This window comes from Nannospalax galili, unplaced genomic scaffold, assembly GCF_000622305.1.
Source record: "Nannospalax galili isolate Female #2095 unplaced genomic scaffold, S.galili_v1.0 scaffold238, whole genome shotgun sequence".
In the NCBI taxonomy this organism is placed as follows: Eukaryota; Metazoa; Chordata; class Mammalia; order Rodentia; family Spalacidae; genus Nannospalax; species Nannospalax galili.
In genome coordinates, this window is record NW_008341888.1 from 3677893 (window position 1) to 3692648 (window position 14756).

The 14756-nt window shown below is 42.1% G+C and overlaps 1 protein-coding gene and 1 pseudogene across 8 annotated transcripts in view; one reads left to right on the plus strand and one right to left on the minus strand.

Annotated features, from left to right (window-relative positions):
* Abcb7 (ATP binding cassette subfamily B member 7) overlaps window positions 1-14756 on the plus strand; it is a 155323-nt gene that overhangs the window by 101552 nt on the left and 39015 nt on the right. The window lies entirely within an intron of this gene.
* LOC103737843 lies at window positions 7606-8137 on the minus strand (annotated as a pseudogene).

Sequence of the window (14756 nt, forward strand, 5' to 3'; positions counted from 1 at the left end):
CCAATCAAGATACAGAAAAATGCCAATACCTTCCATATATCTCCCTTATATTACCCCATTCTAGAGCCCTAACTGCTGGGAAACACTGATTTATCCTCTCAGGATAATTTTTCTCATTTGTAGCTTATCCTGTTTTCTCTTGGTGTAACAAAATGCCCAAGGCTGGTACTTCAGAAACAAGATTATTCAGCTCACTGTTGTGGAGATTGAAGATCATAACACTAACATCTACCTGGTTCTGAGCCCAGCGATATTAACCGCAAAGTAGATGGCATCTTGACAGGAATACTACAGAGAAGCAGCAGGAAGAAATGACATGGTAACGCAGGAATCTAGGGATTCATTGGATTTAGGCTCGCTCTTCTTAAGTAGCCCATTCTTTCCAAGACTAGCCATTGTCCTATAAAAGCTTCATTAATTTCTTCTAAAGATGATGCCTCTTATGTCCTAATTACCACACTGTGGCCCCCAGTTTTTGGTGCTTTGCCACCTTTTCTAGTTTCACTTCTGTTGCTATGACAAATACTCTGACCAGAATCAACTAAGGGTTTATTTGGCTTCCAATTCCAAGTCTCAGTCCATCAGTGGGCTGGACCCTCTTGCATCAATTATCAATCAAGACAGTCTCGCAGAGACATGCCTATGAGCACCATATAATTTAGGCAATTCTTAATTGAGACTTCTTTCTCAGATAACTCTAGGCTGTGTCAGGTTGACAATTAAAGCTAACCAAGACACTGTCTCTTAACATTGTCACACTGGGGACCAAACATTTAGCACATGGACCTTGGGGAGATACAAACCATATCCAAGCCATAGCACCATATAAATGGAATCATGCCACATACAAACTTGTTTAAGGCTGCAACACACACAAAATTGTTGTTTTGTTTTGTTGAAATAAGGTCTCATCGCATAACTCTGGCTGGCCTGAAACTCCCTAGGAAGACCAGGCCAGCCTCAAACTCACAGGAAATCAGCCTAGCTCTGCCTCTTGAGTACTGGGTTTAAAAAGGTGTGTGCTACTATACCTGGCTAATTTTTTTTCACCTTCTCACAAGTTTATTTTTGTATTTTCTATGTGATACATATATGCAAACTTTTCTACACAAACATGCATATACATTTTTCAATATACATATTTATTGAATTTGTGTGCCTTTGATATGATGCATCTTGATCATATTTAGACCTCTTCCCCATCTGTACCCTCCCATAACCCCCTCTACCGGATTTCATGAATTCTTTCATAGATGATAAGGCTTATTGACTCAAGTTTGTGTCCCCAAATGTCCCTCAGTGTGACTTCATTCACTAGAGTCTGGTCTGCATGGGGTTTGAGCCTGTGACCCCCGCGCGAGGATGACTGGGGATGAGTAAGCACGCCATTCGCCAGTCCTTGCCGCCCCCAGCACCGGGAACAATCAGACGCAACGGGGAGTCTAGTCAAGCAGGAACTCATTTATTGCAGGAGTTACAGAGCTTATAAAGGCATCTGGAAATCCCCCTTCCCCCGAGGGTGTATCTTAAGGATGATCACAGGCTGATCATGCACTCGTCAGCAATGCGGAAGTATCCTTCAGACTTGCAAAACAAGTCAGGCCACACCCCAGTAACTTCCTCTCGGACCTCTGCGAGGCGGGGCCTTTAGGTCCCCACATCTCCCCCTTTTATTTTTATTTTATAAGGCCGGACTGACTTTATTTCACGGGTTATCCATCTCATAGGCAGCTCCCTGAGGAGAGATGGCTATCTCCTTCCTCTAATCATATACATTTTTGCCTGTCTTAGGTTGTGTCACCTCTGACCAAGCCTTGCTCGTCATTGGACCATGCACCTGGCCATGTGCATGTCCGGTCTTAGGAGTGCTTGTCATGGGACATCTTACCCGTCCTTGGCTAAAAATTTGTCATGATTAAGGGCAGCCGCGTGGGTAATGCCAGCCTGTGACAGTCTTAGTCTCTGCCTAACTCGGTTAGCTAAGCATGGGCAACCGGAGGGGGTATATTTCTGGAGGAGTCCATAATCATGAGGAGGTGGGCCGTGGCACTTCCAAGGGTCCTCTGTTGCCGAATTATCAAGTCATGGCATAGGACAAGTTGAAGTACTTCTGAGATCATGTACCTTTTAGCCAATCAGCCAGTTGTGCTATTGTCCATGGACCGTCATGCTAGTCAGTCGGATCCTGGCCTAACCACTTAAGGTTTTTCACAGGCACCCATATGGGGTTTGAATCTCCTGTAGGGTAGACACAGCCAAAGCCTCCACCCATGGTTAGCAATGGATCTGGGTCTCTCCATTGCCCTGTAATGGGGTCCTTCCACCTTACCCATACCTCAGGTCTCTGCTCCTGTCGTCCCCAATGCTTCTGAAACTGGGATTCCAACTGATTTTTTTGAAAATTAAGAATATTAATAGTGAATAAGGCCATACCCAACTGTTGGTGGGGGCTTAGTCCCCCTTTTTGTATTTGTAATTGAATTTTTAGGTTTTGGTGGTTGCATTCTACAATGGCGTGACCTTGGGGATTGTAGGGAATTCCTGTATTGTGTTGAATTCCCCAAAGTGAAAAGAAATCTTGTAAATTTTTACTCACAAAACATGGTCCATTATCAGTTTTAATTTGTTGGGGAAATCCCAATGTAGCAAAGCACTGGAGAAAATGAGACTGAGCATGTTTAGACTTCTCTCCTGTATGAACAGTAGCCCAACAGGCATGTGAGAATGTGTTGATGGACACAAAAATATACTTAAGCTTTCCAAAAGGACCATAGTGTGTGACATCCGTCTGCCACAAGGAATTGGGCTTGAATCCCCTGGGGTTTACCCCTGGATGTTGCAGGGGCGGTACCTGTAGAAAGGGTTGACAAGACTTACAGGTATGTACAATCTTCTTTAGGTCCTTGATGGGAACTTGAGGAAACCTCTTATGGAGTCCCCACCAATTTACATGAGTGAAGTTATGTAACCCCTGAGCTTCCTTCAGGCCTGCTGACAGGACCTGGGTGGAAGCCATATTGTCTGCCTCTGCATTGCCTTTTATCCTGGGATAAAAGCCCAGGAAATCCTTGGGCCCCCTAAGATGCTGTAAGAAGATAGGGGCTTCTCTCTCTCTTTAAGGAGCATACAAGTCTGAATCATCAAGGGAGTAATGAGGTTCCCATCCAACCGGATATGAGAACCTAATAGCCCTGGAAGAAGATTGACTATATACAGACTGTCAGAAAACAAATTTATGGGCTCATTTACCTTTGTTAATGCTAAAGCAATGGCCATGATTTCCTTGAATTGAGCTGAGCCATCACAAGTGTGAACATATCTTTTTGGTTTCTCATCTGCCCCTGGGTATACTACCACTGCAGCTTCAAATCTGCCTCTGTCAGTGGAAACATTGTAGGCTTTCACTAAGGGCTCCCTGACATATAGCCGTGGAGTGTACCAACAGAGGGTGCAAAAGGAGGTTACCCATTTATGAGTGCCATAACAACAGTCCAAATTCCCCAGGCACCCTTCCAAGGCTATGGCAACTTGGTTATTATTTCTGCAGTGCCATTCAAAATCCCTAAGCCGATAGGGGATAACAATTTTAAGAGGGTCTGTGCCATAATATGTGAGAGCTACATCACGTGCTTTCTCAGTCAGGTCAGCCAATTGATCCATGGGTGTATAAATCCACGGTACACCGCCCAGAGAGGCATGCATCCATTGAAGGGGCTTCCTGTCCTGCGTAAGGATGGATGTCATCAGGGTTTCACCGGAGAGTACCCATAACTCAAGATCTTTACTAGGCGTGTACCGGGCAAGTTGGGCTCGGTTCAGGGCATCCTGGACCTCATGTAAGATGTCCAGGTTTTGAGGAGCCAGGTGAATTAGTTTTGAAGGCTGTTTTCCTACTAGCAACTGAAACAGTGGTCTTAAAGTCTCAGTGGGAATAGGCATCCAGGCTCATAGCCAATTAACTTCTCCTAATAATTTTTGTAGCTCTGTCAGGGTTATGGTGGGCTTGACAGCCAGTTGTGGTTTTAAAGGACTTACTCCTTCCAAAGAGAGTGTGGTTCCCAGAATTTTAAAGGGATCAATAGACTGTATTTCATCATCGGATACATGGAGTCCACCTGTCTGTAGACATTTTTGAGTAACCTTATATAACTCTTCTAATTGTTGGGGGCTTGGAGTTCCCAAGATTATATCATCCATATAAATGTACACAGTGGCATGTGGCAGCAAGTGAGCAGGCCCCAAAAGGGTCTTCACATAGCTTTGGCAGAATGCTGGGCTATTGGCCATACCTTGGGGTAAAACAGTCCATTCATACCTCTCATTAGGCGTTTTAAAGTTGGTGGAAGGTACAGAGAAAGCAAATTTTTCACAATCCTGGGGTTGTAGAGGGATAGAAAAAAAACAATCTTTAATGTCTATAAGAAATAAATCTGAGGGAATAGCAGGGATCCAAGACAGTCCCCTGAAGGGCGTACCCATTAGGGTCATTCTAGCATTGACTTTTCGCAAGTCTTGCAACATTCTCCATTTGCCAGAGGCTTTCTTAATACCAAAGACAGGTGTGTTCCATGGACTTGCAGAAGGCCGCATGTGGCCCAACCATACTTGTCCTGCACTATTTCCTTTAAGACCTGTAGCTTTGTCTCAGGCAATGGCCACTGCTCCACCCATACCGGCACCCCAGGGGACCACCGGACAGTCAGAACCTGAGGGGCAGTGGCCCTTAGAATTGGGGGTGAACCCAAAGCTCTTTCTTTGGGTCCCCCCTGTAATTGATATGGCAAGACAACCCCTGAGTTGCTGACTCGGGAAGCCTATCAGACTCTTCAAGGTCCAAAAGGTCATCATAAAAGGCCTTGTTATCAGTGGTTATGCGGGCCTGTGTCCCCCCCCCAAATATCTTGTCCTATGAGGTTGGCAGACAACCCTGCCGCCACCAGGGGTCGCACCTCCCCTTTACCTCCATCTGCATGGATCCTGGGAAGCCCTGAATTTGGCCAGGGCGCTCCCAAGGTGCCGCTTGTTACTTTGGCAGATTTTGGTTTCACTTCTGAGAGCCCCAGAGGTGGATCAATCCCCAATTGAACCTCCCTTTGTCGAGCTAGGCGTTCCACATCCCATGTATCCCCAGTAAAAACATTAGCCCCAAGTAGCCAGGGAGCCAATTGAATGGCCTTTGCCCAAACCTTTTGTGCTGCCGGATCTAACAGGTCCAGTCCCCTACTTTTAAGCATATCACTCAGCACCTTTACCCATCTTTCAGGTCTCGCTTACCCCGGTCTCTTGACTGGCCCCAATCCTTTTCTTTTCACCTTCCTTTGAGCGCCACGCTGGGCACCAGTTGCGGGGGGGGGGGGCGGGCCTGCGCTGCGACCCCCGCATGAGGATGACTGGGGATGAGTAAGCGTGCTGTTTTCCAGCCCTTGCCACCCCCAGCACCAGGAACAATCATATGCAACAGGGAGTCTAGTCAAGCAGGAACTCATTTATTGCAGACGTTACAGAGCTTATAAAGGCATCTGGAAATCCTCCTCCCCCCTGAGGGTGTATCTTAAGGATGATCACCGACTGATCATCCACTCCTCAGCAGTGCAGAAGTATCCTTCAGACTTTCAAAACAAGTCAGGCCGCACCCCAGTAACTTCCTTTTGGACCTCTGCAAGGCGGGGCTTTTAGGTCCCCACACTGGTCAGCCTAAAATTGGTGTACAAAGTACTGTTTCACTGTGGCATTTTCAGACATAGTTTGTTTTTATTGACCCTCCTCACCCTTCTCCTGACCTGCCTTATACTATGCCACTGACAGTAGCTTCTTTCAGCTTTCCTGTCATATGTGTCCATTACACGGTCTCTTTTCTAGTCTCATAGCTTCTTCTCATACTCAACACATATGCAAATACTAAAAGCTGTAGTCCACCTGTGAGACTGTGACACAGCATGCAATATTTGTTTTTCTTAGCTTGGGTTATCTGGCTAAATGTCATAATTTCTAAATCCTTCCATTTAACTGCAAGTTTCCTTATTTAATTTTTCTCTGCAGCTAAGTAAAATTCTGTGTTTTATTTGTATCCGATTTTCATTATCCATTCATCTGTTAATAGACATCTAAGCTAATTTCATTTCCTTGCTGTTATGAATAGCAGGACTAAACATGAAGTGCAGGTTTGTCTTTGTGTATGGAGACAGAGAGAGAGAGAGAGAGAGAGAGAGAGAGAGAGAGAGAAAGAAACGTGTATGAATGTGTCCATGTTTGTGTGTGAGGGTGTATATTTGCCACAGCACACATGTAAAGTCAAAGGACAACTCCAGGTGTTAGTCCTCTCCTTCCACCTTGCTTGGGGTAGGCCTCTCTGTGTTTGCTGCTGCACTGCATACCCCAGGCTAACTGGCCTGCAAGCTTCTGGGGGAGTCTAGTGTTTCTTCCTCCCATCTCATTATAGGAATGTTGTGATTAGAGACATGTGCCAGTGTGTGCTTTTACATGGTTTCTGGTGGTCCAAACTCAGGTTGTGAGCCTTGCATATCAAATGCTTTTACCTTTTGAGCCACCATTTCTTTTCTTGATGCTAACCAATTCTGATTGGGACAAGATGCAATCTCAACATAGTTTTAATTTGCATTTCCCAGAAAGCTAAAGATGTTAAGGAACACACACACACACACACACACACACACACACACACACATATGAGAGAGAGAGATTTGTCCCTTGTGTTTCTGCTTTTAGTAACTCTATGCTTATTTCATTAGGTTATTTACTGGCTCGTTGGCAGTTTAGGGGTAGGTTTTGCAGTTGTTTACATATTCTAGATATTAACCCACTGAAGTACCTTTTGAGAATTGTCTGTACATTTTGTTAGCCCATTAATTGATAGTTTGGGAGTTTGAGTGTTTAATTTTTGCAGTTGTTTATGTATATATAGGAAAAATTTTTCTCCAATTCTGTAGGTGATTGTTCACTCTTCTGATAGTTTCCTTTGCTGTGCAGAAACTTTCATTTGTCAATAGTTTGGACAGTTTCCTATGCTTTGCAGTCCTCTTGAGAAAGCTATTGTCTAAATATGCCTATGTCTTAACGTTCTTTCCTCTATTAGTTTTACTGCTTCAGGGGTTTTTTATATTTCATCTTTTTTTATTATTGAATTTGTAATAAAGGAGGTAGTGAGGGACTGATGAAGTGACATTTAGAGTCAGAACTCCTATTAGACACTGGGGGGAGATGAATTAAATTAAATCAACAAGGAGGAGTGAGGAAGTCAGAGGGAGCCTATCCCACCTTACAACATGAAATGAACAAATCTGGGGGAAAGCAAAGGATTGGGAGAAAGGACAATAGCACATCTGCCTTACATCTGTCCTGGTCCTCTAGGGCTGGGAGTTACAGTGCTCCTGAGCCAGCAGTACAGAGCAGCAGGCATTCCTGTCTCTTCTCTATGCCCTTAAGCATCTCTTCTCTATGCCCTCCTCAAGGGTGGCCAGGATTGGCCTTAGCCAACAGAAGTGGAGGGCTCACTGAAGGGGGGGTGTCCAGAAATAAGGAAGGGTCAGCAAGGACCCCCAATACTGATTCTCCCCTGGTTGGAGGTGGGCAGGACAGAGACACAGCTTAAATACTGTGCAGCCAGAAGAAGATGATGAGAAACAAGAAGGGCAAATCTTGCCAGCTGGAGGCTGGGTGACCCTGTCCCAGATCTACACCTGTACCCCTGCGGAAAGGCTCATGGGCTTTGAAGACAGTGATGAAAAAGCCAAAGGGAAAAGCACCAATGCCAAATGAAAAGTGGAAGCCCCCAGTATCACCAAAGAGCTGAAAGCTCCCTCTGCTCTCTGGAGATGGCCTTTGGCCTTGGGGGCAGGTTGGAGTTTTCAATCTGGGATCCTGGGGCTTCTGGCTACCTCGCCCATAAAGAGGGACAACCTTCTGTCAGCTGATGCCAGCTTTACACATGGGGTATTCTTGCCAGTCTGGTCACGTCTCCAGCCACTGATGAAGACAGGGCCAACAATACAGGTGGCCACACAGGATGACCACAGCTTTGCAATATGTCTCCAGACATATATTTCATTTGAAGGTCGCGCCTGCCCCACTCCTGGTTTGGCCCTTCGGAGCCCCTGTCCTCTTCCTCGGCTGCTGCCATGGCCAGTTGTGTTTCGCCCCCCACATACTCCTCGATAACCCCCAGACACACACACACACACACACACACACACACACACCTGCTTCAGGTTTTTAATATAGTTTGTGCAAGGTGGGAGATATGAACATAATTCTTATTCTTTTGCCAGTAGATAACCAATTTTGCTAGTACTGTTTGTTGAATAGGCAGTCTTTTTTCCAGTACATGTTTTTGACACTTTTGTCAAACATTAAGTGGCCATGTATTTGTGGGTTATTGCTAGGTTCTCTAATCTGTTTCATTGATCCGTGTGCTTGTTTTTGTGTGCCAAGTACCAGGGTGTTTTTTGTAAAAAATCATTATCACTCTGTAGTATAGTAGAGGTCAATTTCCTTTTTTCTGTGTCTTAACATTTGTACTATGAATGTCTCTGTCTTCCTTGGTTAGGTTTATTCCTAGGCACTTTTGGAATTATTGTGAATGGTATGTTTTTTTCTAATCTCATTCTCCACAAGTAGTTACTGTTATATAAGAAGTTTTCTAAATTTTTTTTGTATGTTGATTTTTGTATTCTGCAAGTTTACTGAAAGTGTCTATCAAAATAACAGTTTTCTCGTGGGGTGTATAGGGTCTTTTGAGTATAGAATTATGTCATATATGAATTGGGAAAATTCTAATTTTGTCCTCTATATCTTTGGATTGTCTTACTGCTCGAGCTAAGACTTTGAGCACTATTTTGAATGAATGAAAAGAGTAACCACTTTTATTCTACATTTTGAAGGAAGTGCTCTCAGTTTTCCCCCACTTACTGTCTATAGGTTTGTTCTATATACCTTTTATTATTTGGAGGCATACACCATGCTTCCTAATTTCTTTGTGTGTGGGCAGTGTGGGAAGTTTGTGTGTGTGTGTGTGTGTGTGTGTGTGTGTGTGTGTACACATGGAGGCCAGGAGCCTCCATCTTTTGAAGATAGAATCTCTCATTTGCCTGGAGCTAGCCAAGTAGGCTAGGATGTGGCTGGCCAGGGAGCCGCAGGATTCTGCCCGGCTCTTCCTCCCTAGTGCTGGGATTATAAGAATGTGTTAGCACATCTGGCTTTGTACATGCATTCTGTGTATTGAACTTAGTCAGGCCCTTATGCTTGTGGGACAAGTAGTATAGTGACTGAGTTATCTCCTATCCCATACTCCTTATTTCTTTAGGACTTATATCATGTAAGCATTTTGATTTTTTTTTTTTTTGGTCTTTTTTGAGACAGGGTCTCCCTGTAACCCCAGCTGTCCTGGAACTCTCTGTGTAGACCAGGCTTGCCTTGAACTCACAGAGATCTGCCTGCCTCTGCCTCCCGAGTGCTGGGATTAAAGGCGTGCATCACCACACCCAGCAGCATTTTGAATTTTATCAAATGCTTTTACTTCATCTATGAAGATGGTCATGTCATTCTCATCCTTCTGTTTATTTATATGGTGCATTACATTTATTGATCTCCATAGTCTGAAACCAGCCTTGCGTCTCTGGGATAAAACCAACTTGGCCATGATATATGAACGTAATGTGCAGTTGAAGTCAGTTTGCAAGTATTTTGCTGAGAATTTTTGCATGTACATTAGGGAATGTGATTGGCGGCTTATTTCTTGTTTTTATTATTTTATTGGGTTTTGGTATCAGGGTAATCCTGGCTTCATAGTAAGAGTTTGGTAGCATTCCTTCCCTTTTTGTTTTGTGGAATAATTTGAGAAGTATTGGTGCTAGAGCTTCCTTTAAAATGTAGTAGGATTCAGCAGTGAATCTATCCAGTCCTGGACTTTTCTTTGTGGAGAGACATTTAAAATTACTGCTTCAGTCTCGTTGCTTTTTATGAGTCTGTTTAAATTATTTATACCTTCTAGATTTCATTTTAATGTAAGTTTAGAAATTTATTTCCTCTAGGTTTTCCCGCTTTTTGGAATTTTAGTTTCCATTGTATTCCTTGTGGTTTTCTGGATTTCATTGTAAGCACTATTGTCTACCATATCTATTTCCATTTCATTTCCAATTTTATTTGGGTCTTCTTTCTTTTTGTTAGTTTGGCTAGGGGTTTGTCAATCCTTTTAATCTTTTTAAAGAACCAACTCTTCAATTGCTTCTATGTATTGTTACTTTAGTCTCTGTTTTGTTCATTTCTGTCCTAATCTATTATTTCTTGCCATCTGCAGGTGTAGGGTTTGGCTTCCTGTTTTTCTAAGCCTTGTATCACGAGTTTACTTGAAATTTGTCTGATTTTTAAAAAGTGTAAGCCCTTATACCTCTAAACTTTTCTCTTGGACTGCCTTGGTTGCAGCGCTTGCATTCTCATTTTCATTTGATTCTAGGAAGTTTTTCATTTCTTTTCTAATTTCATCAGTGACCCACTTTTCATCCAGAAGTGTATTGTTTAGTTGCCAAGTATTTGTGTAGTTTCTTAGGTTTTTCTTACTATTGATTTTTACTTTTATTCCCCTGAAGTCTGATGTGATATGAAGAATTACCTTAATTAAAAAAAATTATTAGTACTTGCTTCGTGGTCTATAATTTGATCACTTTTAGAGAATGATCCATGTGCTCCTGAGAAGAGTGTGTATTCTGTATCTATGGCATGGACTATTCTGTAGATATGTTAAGTCCAGTTGATCTGTGGGGTAATTTAATTCTAAAGTTCTTTGCTGAGTTTTATTTTGAAAGCCCTATCTAAATAGGAAAGTAGGGTATTGGCATTCCCCACTATCATTGTGTCAGGACTTATGTGGCCTTTTATGCCTTTCATTGTTTGTTTTATAAAATTGGGAGCCCCAATATTTGATGTATGAATATTTACCATGGTTATATTTTCTTTTTGAATTTATTTTTATTTTATGTTTATGAGTGTTTTGCCTGCATGTATGTAAGTGCACCTGTGTTATGCAAAACCAGCAGAGGCCAGAAGAGGGTGTCAGATCCCCTGAAATTGGAATTACTGTGGTTGTTAGCTGCCATGTGGGTGCTGGGAATTGAACCTGGGTCCTCTGCAAGAGTATCCAGTGTTCTCATCCACTGAGCCATCTCTCCAGCCCTAAGTTATATTTTCTTGATGGACTGTTCCCTATTAATGTATAGTGGCTCTCTTTATCTCTTCTAACTTATTTTTAGGAATCACTATGACAGCTTGATGATGGTTTCTTTTTGTTTTATAGATTGATTTTCATTCTTTGACTCTCATTTTTTAGAAGATTTTTCTAGCTAACTCCATTTCTTGGAGACTACAGATAACTGTATCTTTGTTTTCTTTTAGTCAGCTAGTTAATCTACATCTTCATTGGTGAGTTGAGGCCCTTTGTATTTATAATTATCTTGTGGTTTTAATTTCACTTCTCTATTTGAAAATGATATTGAACATTTTTCCATGATCTTATTTGTCACCCATATATCCACTTTTGTGTAGTGTCTAAGTGTTTCATTCATTCTTGTGTGTGTGTGTGTGTGTGTGTGTGTGTGTGTGTGTGTGTGTGTGTGTTTGTGTGTGTGTGTGTCTTTTTGAGACAGGGTCTCCCTGTAGTCCCATTCATTCTTAATTGGGCCTTTTGGTTTCCTCTGGAGTTCAGGGAATTTTTTCTTCCTTTTCCCTTTCCATCCATTTGCATCCCAACCCACCCTATTTTTTTGAAACAGGGCTGCAATGTATAATGTAGCCCAGGCTGGCCTTGAAATTGTAATTCTCCTGTTTCTCCTTCCCAAGTGCTGGGATTCCTGGCATGAACTACCATGCCTTTTTTAGTGAATTCTTTATGTATTCTGGATAAAAGACCTTTCTCAAATATATTATTTGCAAATAGTGTCTTCCCATTCAAAGCTTGTTTTTAAATTTCTTTAATAGTACCTTAATGCAGAGTGTTTAGAATTATATATATATATATTGTATATATGACACTTCCTCAACAAGCATTAATTGTCAATAGACCCTCTGAGAGGGTTGGGGTCTCATGGGCCCCTTCCCCATCTGTTATGAAATGTCCCAGTCTTGTGTAGGCTTTATGTAGATAACCACAGCTTCAATGAGTTCATGCGTGCAATGGCTATAGCATGTCCAGACGACATCTTTTTACCACATATCTCCCCATCCTCTGGCTTTTGATTACAGGCCCACTGGGGAGGGGGGAAGAGTCGGGAGCCTGCTGTTGTTTTGCTAAGCAGTCATGTTGTCAAACTGACTTCTAAATACTCATGTTCATATGCATAGATTAGTGCTGCATCTAGCAGTGGTTAATGCAGAAAGCCATAAATAGTAATAGAGCTAAAAATAAGTGATGGTGGAGTGCTCAACCCCAAATGGGACAGCAGTTTCCCCCCTCCAAGGCTCAGGGACCATCACTGAAGAGGGGGCAGAAAAATGTTCTTATTTTCAAACATTACATGTCCTTATGTGTGTGGGGGGGCACATGTGCTATGGATTCCATATGGAGGTCAGAGGAATAGCTTGTGGGAATTGGTTCTCTTGTTCTACCGTGTGAACCGCAGGGATCAAACTCAGGTCATCTGTCTTAGTGACAAGTTCCTTTACTTGCTAAACTCTCTCGCCAGCACATGTTTTTAGTTGATTAGCTTCAGGTTATCACTATTTGCTTTATGTTTCATGCTCTTATTGTCATGTCTAAGAATTGTTTGCCTAGGGGCTGGAGAGATGGCTCAGCAGTTAAGAACACAGACTGTTCTTGCAGAAGACCCGGGTTTGAATCCCAGAACCCACATGGCAGCTAACAACTGTCTGTAACTCTAGTTCCAGGGGATCTGACAGCATCTTCTGTCCTCCATGGGCGTTGCATGACATGGGTGCACTTACCTGCATGCAGGCAGTATATGCATTCACATAAAATAAAAATAATAAATAAAATATAAAAAAAAGAATTGTTTGCCTAAATCAAAGTTATTAAGACTCTATTTTCTTCTAAAAGCTTTGTATTTTTGCCTTTTATATAGATCTGTATTCCATTTTAAGTTAATTCTTACATGGATTATAGATGGGGACTTATTTCTTGTTCAATTTTTCCAGTGTCAAAGGTATTCTTCCCTGTTTCTCATAGCTGCTGAAACAGATTGTCATAAACTTAGTAGGTTAATCTAAGTTTATAATCTTTCATTTCTGATTATCCTAAGTCCAGAATTAGGTTTTGCTAGGTCAAAATAAAGGCATTTGTCAGGGCTGTACATTCTGCGGGGGTTCTTGTGCAGAATCTGTTTCCTTGTCTTTTTCTGCCTCTATGTTTGCTTGCATTCCTTGGTTAACCTTCAAAGTCAATAGCGTCTTCCGTTTCTGACTCTGACCTTTTTATTTTTGGTCTTTTTTTCTTTCATGACTTTGGCTTTCCTGCTTCCTTTAGAACTCTTGTGATTGCATTTGGCCCACACAGACAATCTAGTTTCCTCACTCATCTGTATTTTCTTGATCATGTCTATGAAGTCCATTTGTTTGCAGGTTCTGGAAATGAATACATGGAGATCTTGGAGGTGGGCATTTTTCCAGTGTAGTTATGCATGTATCTTTTTTTTGGAATATTTTCTGTTTCATTTGTCCAAGCCTCTTTCCATTTTCTAAGTCTGTGGTGTTTTAATTATTATAGCTTTATAACTAAGTCTTAAGGCTATATTTTGTGATTATTCTAACTTCTTTTTAAAATTTTTTTTTGGCTATTCCAGTTTCTTTGGTCTGTATATAAATTTTTGAATAATCTTGTTCATGGCTTCAAGGAAGCCTGATTTTAATGCAATTTTTAGTGCAGTTTATATAAATCAGTGCTTCGTGCCCAGGTGTGATTTTTTTAAAGGAGTATTTTATGTATTATTTTAATTTTATGTGTATGAGTGTATTGCCTGCATGTGTGTAAGTATACTCGTGTTGTGCGCTGCTGTGAGGGTCAGAAGAGGGAGTTGAATCTCCAGTCCATAACTGGAGTTATGGACAATTGTTAGCTGCCATGTGGGTCCTGGGAACTGAACCTGGGTCCTTAGCAAGAGCAGTCAGTGCTCTTAACCACTGAGCTATCTCCCTAGCCTCCCAGGTGTGATTTTTATTTATTTTTTAAAATATTTTATTTATTATTTTTATTTTATGTGTATGCATGTATTGCCTGCATGTAGGTAAGTGCACCCGTGTCATGCAATGCCCACAGAAGACAGAGAGGCTGTCGGGTCCCCTGGGACTGGGGGTAAAGACAGCTGGGAGCTGCCAACTGGGTGCTGGGGTTTTGACATTGGTCTTTTGGAGCAACAGTCAGTGTTCTTAACCGCTGAGCCATCTCTCCAGCCTTCCAGGTGTGATTTTTATCTTCGTGGAGACATGTGGCAGGGAGTGTGTGGTGACATTTTTGTTGTTAATCATAACTGAGGGGTGGTGCATCCTACTGGGATGTAGTGGGTAGAGGTTAGTGACATTGCTAAATATCCTGTGGTATACAGAACAGCTCCTCCAGAGAATTATCAAACCTAGAATATCAGTAGTACAAGAGTTGAGGGATTCTGGATTCGATATACTTAGAATGTCTCTTTATTGTTAGGGATAGATGTTGTAGTTATCTTGTTTGAATTGGGGGTTCTTATTATTCACAGTATGTTAATATATTAATAAGTATTGATTTATTTTGCTCATTACAT